Source organism: Marmota marmota, unplaced genomic scaffold (assembly GCF_001458135.2).
Source record: "Marmota marmota marmota unplaced genomic scaffold, marMar, whole genome shotgun sequence".
Classification (NCBI taxonomy): domain Eukaryota; kingdom Metazoa; phylum Chordata; class Mammalia; order Rodentia; family Sciuridae; genus Marmota; species Marmota marmota.
Window position 1 is genome coordinate 40,151,505 of NW_025999968.1, and position 17,555 is coordinate 40,169,059.

At 34.3% G+C, this 17,555-nt stretch overlaps 1 protein-coding gene and 1 pseudogene across 1 annotated transcript in view; one reads left to right on the forward strand and one right to left on the reverse strand.

The window, feature by feature from the left end:
- Chodl (chondrolectin) overlaps positions 1-17,555 on the forward strand; it is a 353,866-nt gene that overhangs the window by 101,032 nt on the left and 235,279 nt on the right. The window lies entirely within an intron of this gene.
- Positions 4,569-5,739, reverse strand: LOC107136107 (annotated as a pseudogene).

A 17,555-nucleotide genomic window follows, 5' to 3' on the forward strand; every position in this document is an offset into this window, starting at 1 on the left:
AAAAAAAAAAAAAAAGGTTAAAAAGGATGTAGTTCAATGGTAGAATACCCCTGGGTTCAATCTCCAATACAAAAATCAATCATCAATCATATTTGCAAAGCTACTACTTAAACCTGTATAGAAATGACTCCTAACAGAATTTCAGTCTTAAGAGATGTCAAGAATAGTTTGTTTCTATTTCTCTTGTTTTAACTGTTACAATTTTCTTTTTTGAAAAAAAATTAAATATTTACTTTTTAATTTTAAATGCTTTTGATACATGCTGTCTTTGAACAGAATGTAGTGAGATAGCTTCTCTGAGACACATGAAATATGTACATAAAGTTCTGACCTTGAAGCAGGATATCAGCAAGTGGCCTAGAACTTTTTGTCTATAAGCATACCTTGGATACTTTAGCATTTCAAAGAAGAGACTGCCACTTTGTTTCTAGTCCAGCACTCAGGCTTCAACAGACCCCACAGCCTGTGGGATGGAAGATACTTGTTTCACTCTTAGCTGTTTACAGGGATACTGGACTACGGTTTGATAGACAGATATCTTCAGGGGACCCATGACACTAAGGTCACTGGTGTCATTTAGATTGATACTCGATGGGGCTAAAGACATGGCTCAGTTGGTAGAGTTCTTACCTTACTTGCACAAGGCCCTGGGTTCAATCCCCAACACCACACACACAAAAAATTAAAACAATAAATTGATAGACTCTGGTTGGGGACAGAGTGCTCTTAAAAACAAGACTCTTAGAGTTCACCCTCACTAGCTTCATCTAGCTTCTTATGTATTTCTTTTCTGTCTTAGAAGACTACTGCTCAGTACATGTCAAACTTTCCCTAAATGCTGGATAACATTCAATGACAAACCTCCTTGTGAAGATCACTCTCACTTGGATAACATTTCTGATACTGCGTGCACTTGCACATCATAAGACTTCAGAAAAATATTACTTTAATACTCTAAAGCATAATGTTAAAAATGAGACACAATACTGATTGCTTTCTAAATGATAGAAAGTTAGGTGCTTAATGTGTATTATTTCATTTAAGAATACATGTGAATTTCACAGTATATTGAAAGGATGTCACTTATTCTACATATAACTCACAATGCAGAGGCAAAATTTCTTTATTTGTGCCTTATGTAGGAGTACACTGTTTACCAGCAAAGAGAAATGATTTATTTGTAGTATTTTCCTTAGAAAAAAATAATTAATGAAGTAAATAAAAAATAAATAGTCAAATCTAGCAAAGCATTATTGGCCTTAAAAAGGCAAGTTATTAAAACTGGTACTATTCTCATATATTATTGCCAGATTGAGGGGATGCATTTAATCATATATATTTTAATTACTTATTGTACTTAATGGATATTATAGTGGACAACACTCTCTTGCAATCAAGAATAATATGTAAATTGGTTTTTAAAAGAAAGAAGGTTTTAGCCTTTACTCTGTGAGTAGTGTCAAAGGTCTAAATCAATATGTATTAGCATGCTGTACTTATACTACATTAAATCTTCCTCAAGGATTAAGACACCCACACACACATCAGTAACAACAGAAATACTCTTGGGAAGATAAAAATAGAATGATGTGAATGTTATGCTTGTTTATGTACCTAAAATGTATGCCCATGACTTTTAGGAAATATAGTATGCACTTATCTGAATTAAATGGAAAAGAGATCAAATGAAGACCAATTTTTATCATGTATCTATTTATTCATTTGTTCACATGATAGTTTAGTCACACACACACACACACACACACACATACACACACACACACACAGATGCAGGCACTCTGTGGCCCCTGCTTTATTTTATTTTTTCTCTTACATACCCACATACTATTTCATAGATGCGAGGTCGCATGCTTTCTATTCAACTTTAAGGTCATACACACACACACACACACACACACATACATATGTGTGTGTGTATGTATATGTATATATATAAAATTATTTTTTAAAAAACAGCTTTTGTTTATTTATTTTACATATTTATTATGTAAACATTTTGCATATCATACAGTTCCCACATTGAAAGTTTATATAGCCTAATGGCTTTTAGTGTGCTCACAGATAGTACAGCCATCCCTACAACCAAGCCTAGAGCATTTTCATCACATATAATAAAATAAAAAACTATAACTGTTAGTAGTTACTCCTCTTTTCTCTCCCCGTCCCCTACTTAACCCCACTCCACTGTCTCAGACAATCACTTATCTACTTTCTGTCTCCTATATTTACCTATTATGGACACATAAAATAAATTAACAATATTCCTCATATCTCACTGTAATTATTTATCCTTTGACCAATATATCTCTATTCTACGTACTGCCAACTATCTACAAATTCTGGAAAAAGTTCATTCCACTATCTCTATTCTGTGCTTCTATGAGATCAACATTTTTTAGATTCTGCATATGAATGAAATCATGTGGTGTACCTCTTCTGCACCTGGCTTATTTCAATTAACATAAATATTCTCTGGGTTCATCCATGATCTACAAATGATAGGGTTTTGTTCATTTTTTTAATAGCTGTTTTGAATAACATGTAAGTGCAGATATCTCTTAACATACTCATTTCAATTCCTTTAGATATACCCAGTAGTGGGATTGCAGCATCATATGCTAATTCTATTTTTAATATTTTGAGGATGCTTCATATTATTTTCCATAATGACTATATTGATTCACATTCCTACTAACAGTGTACAAGAGTTTCCCTTTCTCTACAATCTCAACAACATTTGTTACCTTTTTGTTAATGTAGTTATTCTAACTGGGGTGAGGTGATGTGTCATTATGGTTTTGATTGAATTTCCCTGATGATTAGTTTTGTTGGATATTTTTTCATATATATGTTGGCATTTCTTTTGAGAAATACCTATTCCTATCTTTAGCCCATGTTTTAATAGGGTATTTGTTTTCTTGCTATTGAGTTTATTTCCTCATACATTTTTATATTATCTCTTTATCAAATGTATACTTCATAAATATTTTCTATAATTCTCTAGGTAGTCTCTTCACTTTGTTGATTATTTCCTTTGTTGTACAGCAGCATTTTTAGTTCAATGTTACACCATTAATCTATTTTATTTTTTGTTGCCTTTGCTTTTGAGGTCCCATACAAATTATTGCCCAGTGATGTTTTATTTGTTTTTAATATGTAAAACAGAAATCATGTATTCCTTGTTCCATTTAATATATTTCAAAGATAAAATGAGAAAACAAATTGTAAAAAATATGTAAGAAGTCCTCTTGGACACTAATAGCTACTATAATTTTATTTGTGTAATGACATCCTGACATCACTACTGGCAATGATGTGATAAAACTTATGACAGTTTGTGGTACACTTAGTAGGTGCTAGACACTGTACTGAATTTTGCTTTATATATGACAGCCTACTTAATTTTTATAGATAGTAGTAGCCTCACTTTACTGATAGAGAATATGGATTCAAATATACAATTATTGTACAACTGCTGTGCTATTTGTGAAAATAGGAATCGCTTCTGAGAGGCACATAGCAGAGCAGCCCGAACTCTGGGGACAGAGCCTCTGGGTTCAAACCCTGGGCTCTGCCACTTCCTTGCAGCATGATTTGGGCAAACTGCATATTCTCTTCCCTTCAGTGTCTTTATTTGTGAACTCTAGTTAACATTACTTAACTCACAGTGGTTATTACTATTAATGGAGGTCATGTCTGCAAGGCACTTTAGAATTGTGCCTGGCACATAGTATGTGCTATAAAAGTGTCTGCTTAATAAAATAAAGTGATTCTCAGTTACCTTTATCTGATAGGAAAAAATTCATAGGCAATTTACAAATGTATTATTCAGGAATCTTTGTGAGTTTGTTGTTATCTACAGATCTAAAAAGATCATGTAAAGTTATTTGGAGGTAATACTAGATTCAGGAGAGGACAAATTACCAGATATTCCTCAGATAATAAGAATCTTTTGTGTAAGTCATGTCTACATGATGTCCCATCTTGCTGAAGCACCACCAAAATTTGACTATCCCGGCTCCAATCTGAGGGCTCAGCTCAGACTAGAGCCTACAGAAACCCATTCACTTTAGAAAATATGGAACTCCTATCCTAACTTCTCCTCCTCTCTAGATAGGAACCAAATGGTGATCTGTTCACTTACAAGCATTAGTCACTTCTGTTGCTGGTGTGTTATGCTTCTCTTCCTCGGCAGGAGCACTGAGGGTCAAACAAACCAAAAGAAAAGGACTCAGTTATATCCATACTGATATTGGATTCAGTACAAAGACTGAGTGCTAAATGATATAAGTGATAAAATAATTATTCTTGTGCAAAACATACTTTCCATTCTGCTGTTAGAATCATAGTGAGTGCTCTTGTAGATTAGAGTGATAAGATTGCCCAGAGACTGTCTCACAAAGGTTATCTTTCTATTGAGAAATATCTCTTAAACAGATTTCATATACATCCTTGGTAACTCTTCTTAATACTTAAAAATTTCACTACCAGGAAATGGGTGGCTGAATTATAACGTTGCCTCCGGTCTACTCTGACACCCTTTTGCAATTTGGCAGCCTCATGAAGCACTTAAGCTGCTTAGTGCTTTCAGTCTGACACTTGGAAATTGGTCATCAGCTAACAATTCTTGGCTTAATTTTACCGATGCAACTCTGAGGCTACAAATGAAAATGAAGAAGTTTTTATTTTCTAATTTGGGGTTTAAATCTGCAGTTATTACATATTCAGGTTTTGATTAGATGTATGCATTGTGCTTTGTGTCTCATAAATTTTGATGTGAAGATTATATAGGCATGTATGGATTGCATACTTTGTGTAAGTTGTACAAAGTATTTCATAATTCCTAAAACAATCTGGGGAACTCCTTAAATTGAATTGCTATTTTTTTGAAAGTATTTCTCTTAAAAATTTTTATTTTTGACTGGACTTAAAGTAGAAGTTCTCAGAGAAGACAGGCTGTGTCTCTTGGTGATTTGTTCCTGGCATTTTTCTTTAGCTTCTTTAATTCTCTTGGCCAAAAGTGTAGCATATTCTGAAGCCTCTTCCTTATTCTCCTTAGTATGCTGTTTCTTTAGAACAATACACTGGCACTTGTGTTACAAGACATGGGGAGTAACAAGACACTGAATCTTTGGTGCTTTGGTCCTGTTTTTTTTTTTTTAACTTCCTTGTTTTAAGGGTTTTCTGACAGCATATTGGCAGACATCATCTTCCTTAGAGAGTCTGAAAAGTTTTTGGATTCTGCTAGCTCTTTTGAGTCCCAGTCTGCAAGGCACAGTAGTATCCCTAAATCCAGGAATATCCTTCTCTTCTTTTCTTACAATAACCAAGTTGAGAATAGATTGGCATTCACAATGCAGCCTTGAACAGATTTGCACTTTCTCTTTCCAGTTGGAGTTGATCTATAACAGGAATGTCCCTTACTCAGTAGCAGACGAACACAGACATGGGTCAAGACACTCTGCTTCATGGGGAAACCTTGTTTGTTGCTCCCACCACAGATATAGACCACATAATCCTTCTATTCTTCACCCAGAGCATAAGCAGCAACTTCTGTGCCGGTACAATTCTCATAAAATGTACGAAGTTTGCATTCATCATCCACTTCCATGAGTTTCTGGCAATGAGTGGCCAAAAAGGAGATATTCAGCTTCATCTTGGTACAGCTGATCGCCTACAAGGCGCCATGAAAAAGAGCTGAACTGCTATTTTTTTCTTTTCAGATTAAGATACAGAAAATAAATGAACCATGTATCAGAGGTTATACTGACAAAGAAACTTCCTGGAAAGTTTTGCAATTTATAGAAGAGGTACAGTGGCATCAAGCATGACTCAGTAGAGATTTTAAATCTTGAGAGTTTCTGTATTATCCAAATAGGAATTGTATCACTATACATACTTTGGATGTATTCTTGCATAACATAAATTTTATACCCATTGCAGAAATAGTCTCCCATTTATCCCCCGACCCTTATAAGCCTTGGCAACAACCACCTATTCTTTTCTATGGTCTTGCCTATTTTTGGTGCATCTTATAATTAGTATCATGCAGTGTTTGTCGCCCTGTGACTGGCTTATTTAACTTAGCACATGTTCTATAGTTTCATTCATGTTGTTGCAAATGGCAGGACAACCTTTTTTTTTTCAAGGCTGGAATAGCAGGAAAACATGATTAAAGTGTTATAATTCCCCCTGTGTAAATTGTTCCAAGTTTTATAATAGTAGAGATGGCCAAATCATATTTTATTTTGCATTACTCTCTTGGCATATTGGTTTCAGGTAGATGGCTCAAAATTAGCCCAGTCTGGCATTCTTTAAAAAAGGTTAATTAAAGTGGAAGAGATGTCTCAGAAATAGACTCTGATTACTGATGTTTTGAAATAAAATCACTTCAAAATTATATTGGATTTTAGACATTTAAGTCACATAGAGTTGTTATAAGAAAGGAGAAAAATATCAGTAAGTTATTTGGTATGTTGCTTTTCTAACTTGTGATATACTGAAGATTTACTTTCTCATCTCTTTTCCATAACACATAATTGAGCCCAAACCCTAGTTAGGATATTCTTCATTAGTATGGCTACATTTAGTTGAGAAGGTTCAATGCTCATTTATTTATTTACAAATTTTAGCTTTTACCATTAAAAACATAGGGGATACAATAGATGTGTGGTGATTTCCCCTCTAATCTCCTTTGTTTTGAACTTTTGTTCAACAGATAATTCGTTTTAAAAGAAACTAAGACTAAATTTAAAAAAACTACCAAGGAAATACACTTTTTATTCTGAATGTACAAACTCATGAGTTGAGAAGTGATTTATATATGCCTAGTGAACACAATGGGGTTATAAAATATAAATTACACAGATCATATTTTATTTTAAAATGTTTTATATAACTTAGTTATGTATTAAAGCATAGAATGAGAAGAGTGTTAAAAAATAATCTATAATTTAAAGACTCCAAGTTTACTCTTAGTGCCATACAGTCTAACTGAAACTCATAATACATTGGAATTGTTGGTTGGCTTGCTTTTCAGAAGAACAGAATTTGAATCAAAAACAGTTAGGCAAATAATTCTATCCAGACATACAGACTTTGCTTACATTGTTTTGAAATCACTGCCATATTCTCACTCTCAAATGGCCAAATTGAACCATCCATAGTTAAGAATAATTTAAAAAGGAAACTGGTTCCATCACTGAGTGTTCTGATGGGACAAATATGTGAACAGGCAGCCAGAAAAGTTTCATCTAGTGAAGATCTAAAGTCAACACTGTTGATAATTTGTGGCAACTAATTTGCTTCTTTATGGGTGTCTTATATTTAAACTCTTCATAATAGTATTACTGATCCCTTCTCAAAATCCCAGAGTTCTGTATCTTTTTAAATCTGTTTTATTTAATCAGAAATCCACTTTTCCACAAACATGATTTTCTTGTTGTGCTGTCTCTTTCTTCCACAGGTAGCCTTTATTGTTAATGTGAATTATTTATGAGTTATAACCAGGAAAAGTATGGCATTCAAACCCTAGCTATTAAGAGAGATAAAAGGAAAACACAAATTTTACTTTTTAAAGAAATCTCAAAATTTTTGAAACTGATTGCTTCCATTTAATTTTATTTTTAGTAGTGGGATTATGATGGTTCTACCAAGTTCTGACAGCCTATTAATTAAGCAAGGTGAATGTAAAACACAACAATTTAGTTTTAGCTTTTAGAAAGCAAGCTTTAACTTTGCCATTATAAGTATTAACAAGAACCACTTGCTAATCTGATTAGAAGAAGTATTGGCTTCTGAACACTTTTCTAAATATTGCAAGAATAGGGCTTTTTGAAGTTAGGATTTTGTATGGAAAAATATTTTTAAAAATTTTCATATTTACTACTGCCAATTTTCATGTTTACTCTGTACTGGGGCAAGTTTGTGGTAGTGCAGATAGGAAGGTGAGAAAAAGCAAATTATATATTCTTGCCCAAATATTGAATGATTGTTTTAAACATTAATGAGGAGGTAAGTATTAGAATTTTTGGTTAATTACTTGGCTGAGAAAAAAAGTAAAATAATGCTTCCACTTTTTCCCTCTATGTTTCTCTATGTCACTTTATTATTTCTTGCATATATACCTGGCTGTAGTTAGTAGTATTTAGTGCTGAGTAGATGGCAAGAAAAGAAAAGATAGATTCATGGAAAATAAATAAATGGGTATTTTAAGAGCAAATTTGGAATTTGGCTTTGAAGATACAGGTGATGGAAAGAGTTTGTTTTTCTCTTGGAATTTAGGAGAAATAATATAAAAATATAATTTGGCATAACAATTATTTTCTCTTAGCAAAACATTTTCCCTTTCTTTAATAAAGGGAAAGGAAAATTTTGTCCCTATTAGTTATAATAGTTTTTTGCTAAATAGTAGAAATTTTTATTTTTGAAGGAAGCTGAAGTTTGGTCCTTAGCTCTAATAGTTTTACTGTGAATCAATCATTCATAGTCTTAATATGTGGCAGGAAGTTTTAAAATTTAGGTAATAGGAAGTTGATAGTTTTCTAAATGCTCTCACACTGTTGATACTTACCAAAGACAGAAACATTTTGGTAAAGCAGGTTTGCCAAGGGAGAATTCAGATATATTGCATACTGTAGAAAATATTCTTCTGCAAGATTTTTCTCTAGGGTTTCTCAGAGCATTCCTATTTCTTTTTCAGAGAAGATGACAAAAATTGGACTCAGTACATTTAATAAATATTGAGTGCCTACTATCTGTTAGATATTGTTCTGGGTGCATCTTCAATATATATATTTTTTAAGTTGAATGAAAGTGATGTCTTTCAATCTGACAAGTACATTTAACTCTCCATTTGAAGTGTATGCATGTTTCATCTCCTCTGTTTTGACATGATTCTGACACAATCAAGAAGGATTGGTGGCTGGGCATTGGAGACTGGTGCTGCGAGTGTTTGGGCATTCAGTCAGTGGCATTATGCTCTTCCCAGACACCCAAGCTAAATGACATCCTGACTCCTGCTCCCTTGATCCCATTTGTCATTGCAAACATCTTTTTTTCTCTAATACATCATTCCCCCCTGTATTTTACTTTTAATTTCCACTGACAATCTCTGTGTTGGTCTCTTCTTTCACCCTTATGTTACTGAAGTGGCCTCCGACTTTCTCACTGTCTAAATGGTACTCTACATTAATCTTTCTCATGCATTCCTATGAGTCTGTCCTTTCTCTACTGAAAAAATTTGAAGAATATGTCTTCAAATAATCTTAAAACACATCGTATCACCTTTATTGTTGCACACAGGATTATAAAATAATTTAATTGGGATACTCTAATTAAGCAGAGAACTAGACAGTTGAAGAAATTGAAATCTAAAAAGCATAACAGATCCAGGCTTATTAGTTATAAGAAAGGGCTGTTGGAACTAAAACACAGATCTCTTAAATTTCAGGTCTGCGCTCTCTTACTACACACTGTCTTGTGTTTAATTTAGTGTTTTCTCCTTTCATATAAGAGGTCTTAAAATCAGATTATGATAAAGCCTCCAGAAAAAGTAGAAGAGAATTTTGGTAAACCAAATTTCAAATTTGGGAAACCACTGTGCTGAAGGACTTGTAAATGAAAACTGTCCTCTTTAGCTGATATATGTATTGTTCAATTAAAATTACATCTAAATTGTGGCTGGAGTAGGATGATAGTTCAATAAATAGATGAATAAATTAATAGAAATTGCTACTGCAGGAGTTTTGTGTTTAAATTTTACATTTATTTGTCTACAGAGGTAATGTCATCCAATATGCAACTATTTGTTGGCTTAATTACTCCTCTATCTCACTTTCTCACTCTCTTACCAGTGTTTCTTGGAATTACCTCTTAAATAAATTGCTGTCTCTCAAGTCTATATTTTAGTGTTTTTTTTTTTTCCTTTTTTTTTTCCTGGAACCCAAGATAAAACAATTATTTGGGATAAAAATTTAAAGCTAGTTGTTGTGCCTGGTCATAAAAAGCAGTTCTAGTGGTTATCCCCTAGGAATTTCCCCCACTGTGTAGTGCTGCCATTTTGATTGGAAATCTCCTAGACATTGCTTTGATGGCTCTCCTGATAGTTTTAGAACTTCCTTCTACTTCCACTTGAGGTCCTTGACAAAATTAGGAGAGATCCCTGCCTACTGTGATGAAGTTTTTAAGGTACAGTATGGAGAGAGTTTGAAGTTGTGTTTATTTGTTTTCTCTGTTCTTTACACAAGACAGCATCAAATTATGATACATATTATTGATTGCTGATTTTCTACTTTGGTAAGACTGACAACACAACTTATCATCACTGGATGTTCATTTAATTGGATTTTGGGGATGGATATGAAAGAATTTGCCCAAAACATACATCTAGACTTTGTGAGCAAAAACAGTTTGATTAGTATGTCAAAGAAGGGAGGTAATCTTATCCCTCCTAGTACCTTTCCTGTGGTGATAATGTGAAGCATTTGCTATGGTAGCTGGTAATATTCATTCTGAACTATATTTTCTAGTTGGGAGCTGATAAATGTATAGGCTTGGCTTATTTTCTTTCCTAATAGCAGAACCAAGCTTATAAGTAGAAAAGAAAAACATACAAATAGTGAAATTTTGATGCACATTAGGTGGTATTTTGGTTCATGAATGAGAGTCTGAGCACAAACCTCCCAGAATAGTCTTCTACTTCTTGTGATATTTTTCATCATTATCTTTCCCTTTGAACATCTTACCTTCCAACCCATGAAGAGTGAAGATATGATGAATCCAGTTAATCAACCAGTTCAGATTAATTCTCTTGAATAGATCACTTGAACCAGGTAGAGACTTGCCTATTTTTTGAGATAAGAGGAAAGGACAATGGAGCTGGAAGAAACTCATGACACTCTAAAAGCTTCTGCTTGGACATGACATCCCACTGACCAAATGTATCATCCTCTTATCCTCATCCTTATAGCCAAGCCCACATCCTGTATTTTGGAAACTTTTCTCACAGGAAGCATGGGCAAGTTTTGTGGAAATAAATGGGGATGGAGAATCTTTCTTCAGGGGAATGTGATATTGAGTAATTGTAAACAACAAAACAATCTACTGCTAGTAGACTTCAAAGTATGTTTCTTTTGAACCCAAATTTTGTTTCGTTTTCACTTAGGAAATTGTTTAGATGGCTCAACCAAGTACTCACTTGAAGTTCCATGGAATAACTATGGATTACTGGTCATGTAAGACACAGATGCATGCAAATTTATATGAAAAATTGTAGTCTAGGTCAAGGAAGTAGAGGAGGTAAAAGATACTTATAATATGACTAAATATTTGTGTTTTGAAGTAGTTTCAAATTACAGTTGTATCTTAACTTATCAAGCATAGACTACTTAAATAATGACCTTCAGTCATTATCTATCACTAACATAAGTAATGTGTGATAAAGCATGAAGCTCATTCACCTTCCTTTTTTGGCTTTTCTCCTTTTGAGAGATCAAACAATTTCAATCATTGACTTATTCTTCAGTTTTGCTTGCCTCTTTTTACTTCATTTATTATGGACTGAAAGTTTGTACTGTCCAGATTCATGTGTTGAAGTCCAAATTCTGTTGTTGAGATTTGGAAAATATTTTAAAGATAGAGCTAATAAAATCTATTGATGGATTGCCTGTGAAAGAAGAGAAGAGTCAAGCACTCCTAAATATTTGGCCTGAGATTTTGTGTAAATTGAGATACATTTTAATGAAATGAGGAAGACTGAAGAAGTGAACTGTAGGGTGGAGAGCAAAGACAACTATTTGGATTTGTTCTGAAATACAAATATCTGCACCAAACTCCCACTAAATGTTAGGAGAAGGATTAGAAGTATCTGTTTGGAAGTTATCAGCATAGAGAGGGCATTTAATATTATGTCCTTGGATGAAATTGACTAGGTTTGAATACAGTTTGAAGAGACACCAGTACTAAACTCAGAAATGACCTAATATTTAGAGGTCAGTCAAAGAAAGAAGTTCCAGAAAATGGGAATGAGAAGCAGCAGCCAGAGAGGTGAGGTAAATAATCACTAGAGTGTATTATACTTGAAGCTACATGACCGTTGAGAGAGTCCTCATCATAGCTTCAGTACCTCAGACATATGCATCAAATGTTGACCTACATGGTCCTCATACTCCTGACCATGTTTTTCTATTCCAACTCTAGTCCACCTTTTCCAGTGAACATTTTCCTTCCATACCAGGGAGAGATAACATGAGGCTTTTTTTCTTTTTTTTGTTCTGGTGGAAGGTAGTCCAGGGCACTATAGATCAAAGTATTCCATATTCTGGATGGCATGACAATGAAACAGTTCTATTCTCCTCTACTTTGACCTTTAGGAATGTCAATTAAAAATTGCTTAATGTGTGTGTGCATATGTGAATATGTTTATCTATATATAATTATTTATTATAATACGTATGGCATACAAGAATACTATATATTCTTTATTTGTATATATAAAGATGTAAATATGCATAAATATTTTATGTAAGTAAACATGTGAATTTCAGAGTGAAAATATTAATAACCAGAGTAATAGACAAGAATGTTTAGAAGTTATATGCTAAGTCTCTATGCTTTTACTACTACCTCATATTGGCAAATATATAGGCAACTCTTCCTGAGTGGAAAGGGATATGAAAACATATGATGTTAATAAAAAGAGAACTAAAATATCCCTCTGAGAAGAATTTATGCTCTTAAAGCATCATTGAAACAGTATTAAAGATCAAATATTTGTGTTTTTCCCCTGCTGAGACATAACACCCAGTCTGATAATATGTAGAGCCTTTTGGAGGTAGTTAAATTTGGATGAGGTCATGAGGGTGGAGTCAGTTTGATGTGATTAGTGCCATTATAAGAAGAGACACCACAGAGCTTGCTGCCTTTCTCTTTTGACTGTGTAAGGATACTACAAGATGTCCAGGAATCTGCTGACAACTTGATCTTGGACTTCCCAACTTCCAGAACTGTGAGAAATAAATGTCTGTTATTTAAGCCATCTGGTCTGTGATATTTGATTACAACAGCCTGAATAGACTAATAGAAGAGTTTTTTTTTTTTTTTTAAACAAAGCCGAGAAGCTTTTTTTTTTTTTTTTTTTAAAGAGAGAGAGAGAGAGAGAATTTTAATATTTTTATTTTTTAGTTTTCGGCGGACACAACATCTTTGTTTGATGTGGTGCTGAGGATCGAACCCGGGCCGCACGCATGCCAGGCGAGCGCGCTACCGCTTGAGCCACATCCCCAGCCCTAATAGAAGAGTTTTTAATCACTATATTATATTCTCAGGGTTGCCATGACAGATTACCACACATTTTGGTGGCATTAAACAACAGAGAAATTTATTCTCTCATATTTCTGGATGCCACGAGTGTGAAATCATGGTGTCAGCACAGTTTGCTTCTTCAAAGGTTCTTGTGGAGGTTCTGTCCCTCACCTCTTCCAGTGTCAGGTCACTGTGTCATTCCAGTCTTTGCCTCTGTGATGACTTCCTCTCCATTTCTGTCTCAGATTTTCTTCTATGTTTCTCATACAAGAACAGTGTTCATTGAATAGAGGGCACACCTCAAAAATACCCGAAGATTCATTTTAAACTTCCTAAATTAATAAAAAACGAGAGCAGTTTTCCAAGTAAGAGAGCATTCATAGGCCACAGAGATTTGGTGTGGATATCTTTTTTTTTAATATTTATTTTTTAGTTAGTAGTTGGACACAATACCTTTATTTTATTTATTTATTTTTATGTGGTTCTGAGGATTGAACCGAGGGAGGATGGAACACATGCTAGGCGAGGGCTCTACATCTGAGCCACAATCCCAGCCCCGGTGTGGGAATCTTTAGGGAATGTTTTCTGGCCAACTGTAGTCCCTCTTGAGTAACACTTCTTTGAGATTTGGACAACTTGAAATTAATCAAATGGAAGATTTTAAGGAGAAAAATTAATGGGAATCGATTTTTTCCATTCTCAAAGTCACAAATTTCTAATTAATTTAGGATAGCTAGAGTTGTGGGCTCTTTCAAGAAACCCTTGCATTTACTCTTATTGCTTCATTCTTTTGGCATGGGAAATATTTTTGAAAATTCAATTCAAATTTTGTTCATATTGTTTTAAATTCTCTAATAAGTATTATCTTATTATATAATAAGATAGTGTTTAGTCTTCACAGCAAATGCAGGATCTTAGTGGTTAAGTGCTCATGTTCTTTTGGAGCCTAATTTCTTGGTTCCAAGTCCAATGCTTTCTACTCTTCCTCAGAGATAAGCTTGGAAGAGCATGGTTAAGCAAGGAGGAAAGAAGGCACATGTTAAGCTTTTAATAGCTGTGGCCTAAATGTCTAATCAAAGATTAAGTAGGAATGATCTCATAGCTTCCTGCAAGCAGAAATGGATCTTGGGTTGCCCTGCAGAGGCTAGGAACACTTAAAGGAGAGGTAACCCACTTACTTCACTAGCATTCTTGGGTTTGGCCTATGTGAGGAGATAGGAGTGTCTGATTGCTTAGCTGCAGCAACTGGCTGGGACCAGCTGGGTATAAGTGGGTGGGGCTGGCTCACTACAAAGAGATTCCTCAGCTGGAGCTGCTCTCAAGGGGAGGTAGCATGGGGCCAAGCTGCTGTGAACAACTGGGTGGGCCAGTTGGTTGTGGTATGCACCAGACTGAAAGGTATGCTATTCCCAGGAGCCAATTCCAGCTGGTAGTCTTACAGGATGGAGGCCACCCTGAAGAGGTGGAAGCAGGCAGGTGTGGGAAAAGTTCAGGCTAGGGAACAGCTTGAGGAACAAAAAGAATGTGATGAACCCAATGAAGAATAAAGAGCAGCCAAATGTCCAAATGTGTGTTCTTGGAAGTACATCTGGGTCCACTCTTCTTCATTCAGAGGCAACTGGTTGGGGCAGGTATGGTGCCCGACACTGTTCTGATCTTGATCCTTGAATCATCTTGCAGAAATGCTGAAACTTATTTTCTCCCTCTAAAAAACTACATAACTAAGGGAGTCCATAGGATTAGGTTTTAAAGCAGTAGTTGCCATTTATCTTTCATATGACCTTAATATTTTTGATCTGCACAATGTAAATATTTTCACATTCCATGTCTCCTTCTCATAAAATAGGTTATGATTATCAATAAAAGTATACAGACGGCTTTCCTGGAAAGAATTACTGTGTAATATAAACACGACTTGGAAAGGAATTGAAACAGCATAGAATATCTGATTTTCAAAGCATGAAAACCCTGTGATTAGTTATGGTAAAAGAGAAGCCAGGAGACAAGTTTTCCCCCCTTAGAGAATAATTTTGGCAGCTTGTACTCTTTAATGTATACTTGGTCACAATGATGAAACTATTCGCCCAAGATTCTCACATGACTGTTTTTGCTGCATTTCTACTTAAAACCATTTTTACAATTAAGTTGTTGCTTATAAGGAGATCTACATCTTTGCAATGTATTTTAAAAACCCCTTTCACCATGATGATACAGAGTTGGTCTTATTTGCTTGCCTTGGCACAATTGATATCTTTTTCTTGCTTTGATTCTGATCACTGTACTCCAGTAAGTGGAATTCTGGGCATGACAACGGTAGAGAAAAAGTAGGACCAAGAACAATTTGTAACTGCTGATCTATAAGATTTAGAAGTTCAGATTAGTAAGGTCTTTTAACTGATTTACTTGGGACAAAAGAAGTAAAAAAAACAAACAAACCCCAAAACTTGAGGATAATGAAATTTCTGCCATATATGTGAACAACTCTCTGGATGTTCTCCAGGGGTCATTTTGCTCCTTTACTTCCATGCCTAATTGAAAAGAGGAAATTCTGAAGAAAACAAGTCCATGGATGGTATTTTTCTGGAACGGGAAGTGTATATCTCTGGATGAGAAGGAAGCTGGTGAGTAGTGGCCAAACCATCTGACTCACTCTGTACCTCATTTTTTTTTTTTTATGATATCATGAAACATTTTGCCAGGTTTCAGAAGTTCTATTTTGTTAGGTATCATCGTCTTAGAAAATTCCAAGCATTGTTGTAATTTCATGGGAGTTTATTTGGCTAACCCACAGAGGATGGCAGAGTTGCACACTTTTCATTATATATATATATATATATAAGTATTTTTGATGTACTGCCTATTGCTCACTGGCCCAGAGGATTTTACATTACTAAATAGAATATTTCACAAGGCTAATTAAATGGAGTACTCTGCAGTCTAATCTACTTGTATTCACATTATTTAACTAATGTCTGGGCTAGTCTTAAGAATAGTGAGTGTATCTTGTGAGCTATTCCCTGCCTGACCAAGTCTGCACACCAAAATGAGATCTTCCAAAACCAAAAGGACAAGACAGTTTTGTTTCTACTATTACAGTTAATGGGGAAAAAATTTCTCAGTATGTTGTCCATGATTTCTGCTATATCAGATTCAAAAGTACTGAATTTTGGACCCGAGAATGTAGTTACATAATATTATAAAAGATTTAAGAATAAACATTTATATTTGTTCTAGAAAATTGATCAAATAAGATGCTAAATATTAAACAGTCTGGTTCAATATTGGTCACTTGACCAACTTAACCTTAAATATTAAACACATTAGAAAATTTTAATGGTGCATAGCCTACCGATGCATGGTAATGTGCTCTGTGATCATTATCAAAGAAGAATGTAAAAGAAAAATAATTGGTATTGTAGAGTCTTCATGAAAACATTCCATTTTTTTAAACCAAGAATTCCTCTAAGTGTGGTCTTATTAAAATAATATCAGTAAGTTTTACAATTATTTTTTTTCAGAGATAGAAAAATAAATTAATGCTGACCCCATTTCACAGTTTTCTTTTATTCTATTTTCTTTTTATTATTGTAATCATTAACATATTAATTCTAAAATTTAATGGGTTTCACTGTGACATTTTAATATATGATATATATCATGCATAAATCCTGTCCACCCTCCCTTCTACTCTCTCCTGCTCACCTCCTCCCTTACTCCCTTACTAGAAGCTAGTAATCACTGTTCAATTTAGGACTGTAATTTATTTTTTTATGGCTGAATAATACTCCACAGTGTATATTTACATATATTTATACTTATGTGCATATATATACCCTATTTACATTATCTGTTCATCTGTTAATGTTGACAGACACCTAAGCTATATTTTCCAGTTCTGTGAAGAATTTCATTGGTATTTTGATGGGGATTGCACTGAATCTATAGGTCACTTTGGATACTATGACCATTTTAAGAATATTAATTCTGCCAGCCATCAACATGGTGCGGGGTGGAGTCTTTCCACCTCCTAGTGTCTTCTTCAATTTCTTTTTTCAGTGTTTTATAATTTTCATTGTAGAGGTCTTAGGTTTATTCCTATTTTATTTATTTATTTACTTATATTGTGACTGGAATTACTTCATTGATTTCTTTTTTAGTGATTCCATTATTGTTGCATAGAATAGTTATGGATTTTTGAATGTTGATTTTGTGTTATACTTCTTTACTGAATT